The sequence below is a fragment of the Mizuhopecten yessoensis genome, unplaced genomic scaffold, assembly GCF_002113885.1.
Source record: "Mizuhopecten yessoensis strain PY_sf001 unplaced genomic scaffold, ASM211388v2 scaffold5441, whole genome shotgun sequence".
Classification (NCBI taxonomy): Eukaryota; Metazoa; Mollusca; class Bivalvia; order Pectinida; family Pectinidae; genus Mizuhopecten; species Mizuhopecten yessoensis.
The window spans coordinates 58,178-64,177 of record NW_018406051.1 but is presented as its reverse complement, the minus strand read 5'-3'; the positions used below and the strand labels follow the sequence as shown (position 1 = coordinate 64,177).

The following is a 6,000-nucleotide window of genomic DNA, read 5'->3' as shown; positions in this document are numbered from 1 at the left end:
TAGGACAGGTTTGTAGGAGTTTTTGCGGTGTAGGACAGGTTTGTAGGAGTTTTTGCGGTGTAGGACAGGTTTGTAAGATATTTTGCGGTGTAGGACAGGTTTGTAGGATATTTTGCGATTGAGGACAGGGTTGTAGGAGTTTTTGCGGTGTAGGACAGGTTTGTAGGAGTTTTTTTGCGGTGTAGGACAGGTTTGTAGGATATTTGCGGTGTAGGACAGGTTTGTAGGAGTTTTTGCAGTGTAAGACAGGTTTGTAGGAGTTTTTTGCGGTGTATGACAGGTTTGTAGGATATTTTGCGATGTAGGACAGGTTTGTAGGAGTTTTTGCGTAGTAGGACAGGTTTGTAGGAGTTTTTGCGGTGTAGGACAGGTTTGTAGGTGTTTTTGCGGTGTAGGACAGGTTTGTAGGTGTTTTTACGGTGTAGGACAGGTTTGTAGGATATTTTGCGATGTAGGACAGGTTTGTAGGAGTTTTTGCGGTGTAGGACAGGTTTGTAGGTGTTTTTGCGGTGTAGGACAGGTTTGTAGGAGTTTTTGCGGTGTAGGACAGGTTTCGTACAAATGTTCAATTCGATTTTTACGTGTATGCCAGCTTTGTTACAGGAAAATTGCACAGCTGAGAGATACTTGATGAGTCGGTTTCATAAAAAATGGATTCTACAGCGGATAATTATCCCACGCTAATGACTTAGGGAGAGATAGACATCAGTCTCAAAGAATTCTAATTCTCAATTTGTGCATCATGACTTTAGAACTTCATTACTGTTACAGCTACAAGTTTTTGAAACAATATGTAGTCAGCAGATAACGGCACAGGCTTTTATTGAACACAACGGCCGAATTATGTAACTACAGTATCGCACCACCGTTTCGTGTCTTGGTTTGTGTAAATACTCGTCAAGCCTGTGTGATGGAGTTATATCCTGTCCCTAGATTAACTTTAATGTGTTTTTCCACGAGAAGCTACAAACCAGTGGCCACGTTAATCTGATGGTGGGAACCAAGTACGTTTATCAGCTGTTTTCTTTCCTGGAAACATGTGGCGAAGTCGCTTTACGGGGTAGGGGAGATAACCAGGATACACAGCCGGTGACAAATATTTTCTGTCAATCAACCCAAAATCGACATGAAAGTCTCCTGTGGCGTAGCAAAATGTACGACAGACACATGCAGCCATACATTTTATATAAGTGTGTAATCAGGTAACTGTCCATATGCAAGCATTTTCTGCCCACAGGCTGAAAATCGCCAATTGCAAACACGAATTATTGAGTTACTGTTTTATGAAGACACCGACCGTAGGCTTCTATATCTTTCCAAGTCTATCAATCACGCCTAAAATAATAAAGGAATACAACACCCGGAGTATGAGTATATTATACACCGAGTCTACAATTCCGTGAGTCAGGGTATATAATACCATGAGTCTACAATTCCCTGAGTCAGGGTATATAATACCCTGAGTCTACAATTCCCTGAGTCAGGGTATATTAATACCTTGAGTCTTCAATTACCTGAGTCAGGGTATATAATAACCTGAGTCTATAATTCCGTGATTCCGGGTTTATTGTACCCTGTGTCTACCATTCCCTGAGTCTCGGTATATAATACCCCGTGTCTACAATTCCTTGNTGTATAGGTACCCGATTCTTCTATACATGTACTTATAGTTACCCGATTCTTCTATACATGTACGTATAGTTCCCCGATCCTTCTATACATGTACGTATAGTTCCCCGATCCTTCTATACATGTATGCATAGTAACCCGATACTTCTATACATGTACGCATAGTAACCCGATTCTTCTATACATGTACGTATAGTAACCCGATTCTACATCTCCTTGAGTTTGGGTATATAGTACCTGAGTCTACAGTAGCCTGATCATTGGAATACTACCCTGAGTCTACAATTCCTTGAGTTTTGGTATATAATACCCTGAGTCTACAATTCCTAGAGTTTTGGTATATAATACCTGAGTCTACAGTTGCCTGATCATTGGAATACTACCCTGAGTCTACAACTCCTTGAGTTTGGGTATATGGTACCCCGCGTCGACGATTCTTTGAGCCTGGATATAATTATATACAATGTAGTACAATGAGTTTATTATTGCCTGGGTCTATAATAACCTGAGTATTTAATTACCAAGGGTTGTCATATACAGAGTCGAACGACTTGGATTCTGGAATACGTAGGAGTTTACCTTTAGGTTTTATTGATTAACCAAAGAAATCAATGTTCAGATTTTTTGGCAATGTGTCAAATTTCTTAACTCAAAGCTACCGGATCAATTACATGGTGTTCGGCTAGCTAACTAGTATAACCATGCTACAATCTAGTTTATATAATAGAACCAGGTATAAGTATGGTTTAACCAGTTATAACCGTGCTAAAACCACTTATAGTCGTGCCAGAACAACGTAAAGACATGCTTGAACCAACTACAGACATGCTTGAGGCCAGTAAATAACTATCTCAAAACCAAGAATAACCATGCTCAAACCAGGTATTGTCGTGACACATCCTAGTAAAGACGGCCATAACCCGCTAAAACTGACCATAATCGCAGGTTTCGAAATTCTGATCGGTCACCTGGGTATGGTCAGCTATCGTCTGCTCTAAAAAAACGGGGCTTTGTCGCCGAAATCTGACGATAGAGATTGTGAAAGTTTTACATGTTTGTTAGAAAAACTATTTATACCTATATTTCAGCTGATTCATTTCCAACTTATTTGACTAAATGCCATATCCCAACTGGCTATATTGTGGACGTTACATCGTTTCATATACATGTACATGATTGGTTTCTGCGTAACAAATCACTGCCTAGCACATGTTGATACTGTTTACATTTGATCAATTAACCGGAAGCAGTTTTGATTGGCTGGTTAGCCACGAATGATGAAGGCATGATATGGCTGTCGCTGTAAGCGATCGACATCACCTCAGTGGAATAAAACAGTCAAGCGTCCATAATGTGTCGACTTGAGACATGACATATCTAGTCAAGTGAGTGAGAAATGAATCAACTGAAATATGAAGGTATACATACAAATCCCGTCTAGGGGTTTTTTGAGCAGACAATAGCTGGCCATAAACAGGCGACCGATCAGAATTTTGAAGCCTGCAATTATGGTCAGCTTTAGCGGACTTAACCAGCAAGAACCAAATATAGCCATAACAGTACCACGTTTAGCCGTCCCAGGCCAAAACAGAAAATTTGGACGAAGAAATCCTTCCCTAAACTATGTATTATCATGGCAGAATTACGTAAAGTCATTGATATATTAATCAATTGCTGATTCAAATTGCTTTAGATGCAAACACTGCAGATATATATAACAGTTGCGCTTCAGATTGTGTGTTGACAGAGCCAAAGGTACCATGTGAACGAACACAGTGTCATAAGTAAGACCATATCGCACATATAACAGGGAATTGCTTCGTTGGTGTCTCTTATTTAACCTTCTCGATCAGAGGTCACGTGGTTACGTGTTACATACAATCGATGTTAGGCTGCTTCCGGATTGCCTCGTTATGCTGCCATGATTGAAACCCATCTAATGTAAATAATTGATGGTTACGAACGGTCTCACGAGGCCATGAGTGTGTCAGGATACCAGCTTTGGTCTGTATAGTAAAGTAAGGCCGAGGACGACATCTCAACTGTCTAAGCAGGACTCTCGAGCTAAATGTTTTACTACATGCCATTAATTAAAATGTAATATTTTAAGTTCAACACCAGTGGCAACTGTCTAGATTTATAGTTACACGCATCACAGAGCTAAAATAAAGCCCTTTTTGAAAGGTTTGATGTCATATAAGAGAGTCACAGCCTTCAGCATTTGACTACCGGAAGTTTACAAGCAAACCGGTGACCCAAAACAGAAACACTCCTTTTTATTTTTCTCTGAGTAAATCCACCAAAATATAATGGAAATACTAAGATTTACATATTTTTTCAAAAGTTTAATACCTATATATTTCATTCGTTTCTATCATCAGTCCCTCATCAAAAATCCCTCAGTGGCACAGTAATCAACCGGTCAAATTTTAGGTAGGAACTACAAACGTATGAAACACTTGCACCTGATTTAGTCCAGGGTTGTCCGGCATTCTCACCCAGTGCTTGAAGATGTGATGAATTCAACAGGAAATGTGTTCTAAATATGTCTTAATATTGTTTAGACGTGTTGCTAATATAATACTACATTTAGTTAGAGTATTTATAGAAATGTTCATGCACACAGTTTCCTAACAACTTCTTCGCAGACTGAAACGTAAAATCGTTAATCACCTTCGTTTTCAAAGAAGCAGTTTCGATCTTTACTGTTCCTCTGTTAATCTGTTACCTAAGAACAAGTGTGTTCTGCCGTTGTACGCATGTGCAGCGATTGTGGGTTAACGAACGAAGCAACCACTGTACATAAATCACCATGCAGTCTGAACATGGGTGCGTGCTGTCGCAGAAACGAGTCCGTATATCCTCTGATAAAAAAGGTTCGCTATCCCTCTCCAGTGTATGTGAATCACGTTGTCTTTATGGGTGTAGGGATGCAGAGCGGAAGTAACCACACAGAATGTCGCCTGTCAGCTAAACCTGATACGCCCACGTTTCTGTTGAACAGAACTTCCATATATCTGATAATGGTTCATTTTCCCCACCTCCACACCTTCCCTCTCCTCCCCCACCATCACACCATCCTTACTCAATTACGCACTTCCTCCAATCTGCCGTTTGTCTACCATTTCTTTCTCCCTCCACTCTGTTTCCTCCTTGTCCTCTCCGAAACCTTCATCCTTCCACTCTTCTTCCCTTGTTACATAATCTCATTACTATAATAGAAATTGGACTTGTTTTATAATGGTGTATTTTTGTGTTTGTTTCTCCAAAACGTAATACACCCTTGGACAAATGTTTAATACTTGCCAGTGTCGTGTTCCGGTTCTTTATTTAGCTCCACTGTGACTACGACAGTGGGTAGTGGCTCGCTAGCGGGACTATTTAGGAACATAATGAATAGCAAAACAGCATCTAAAGCTGGCTATAATTTGAATGAAATTATTATTACCTCTTTCGGATTTTGTTTTGGTCGAATAAATGAGCTCCTCTTCCAAGGCATTTTTCGTTATGAACTGCTTGTGAAGACGGTCGAAGGACTCTTATTGAGACGGTGATCAGGGCATAGTTCGAAGCGGAGTTTTGAAGGAAAGTTTAAACCGGTATTGATAGATAGTTTACATTGGTATATAATATTGTTTATATGCATTGAGGGAAAGTCACATCGGTATTGAGGGACAGTTTACACTGGTATTGAAGTATAATTATCACCGGTATTGAGGGACATTTTACACCGGTATTGAAGTATAATTATCACCGGTATTGAGGGACATTTTACACCGGTATTGAAGGCAGTCTACGCTGGTATTGAAGAAAAGTCACATCGGTATCGAAAGGAAGCTTTAATCGAAATCGAAAGATCATTTACAGCGATATTGAAATATCGTTTCTATAGGTACGAAACCGGTAATGTTTACATACATTGAGGGAAAGTCACATCGGTATTGAGGGACAGTTTTCACCGGTATTAAAGGACGATTTACACTGGAATTGATAGACAGTTATGGAATTAAAGATTTCATCGGTCTTTAAGGTCAGTTACATCGATATTGAAGAACTCTTTACATTGGTATTGAAGGATAGTTTACGCTGATATTGAACGATAGTTTTCAAAAGTAACGAAAGTCTGTTTTCGTTGGTATTTTCAACAGTGTTATTTTCTACGAGCATTATGGTTTTGTTTAAGAAGACTTTAGCAGTCGCATATGTCCTGTTGTATCACTTTGAAATGGCTCATTTGAAATCCTGCGTTAACCTGTTACTGATATGACCCTTGACCTCTCATACCAGGTAAAAAATCACAATGAAAGTCGTGATTGTTTGAGAGGTCAGTTTCTTAAAGTCATGGTTGTCAGTTATCTTTAATCGTTTTCG

General features: G+C 39.6%; 1 protein-coding gene across 1 annotated transcript in view; it reads left to right on the top strand.

The window, feature by feature from the left end:
- LOC110450677 (GTP-binding protein Di-Ras2-like) overlaps window positions 1-6,000 on the top strand; it is an 81,382-nt gene that overhangs the window by 26,505 nt on the left and 48,877 nt on the right. The gene's annotated exons all lie outside the window — the stretch shown is intronic.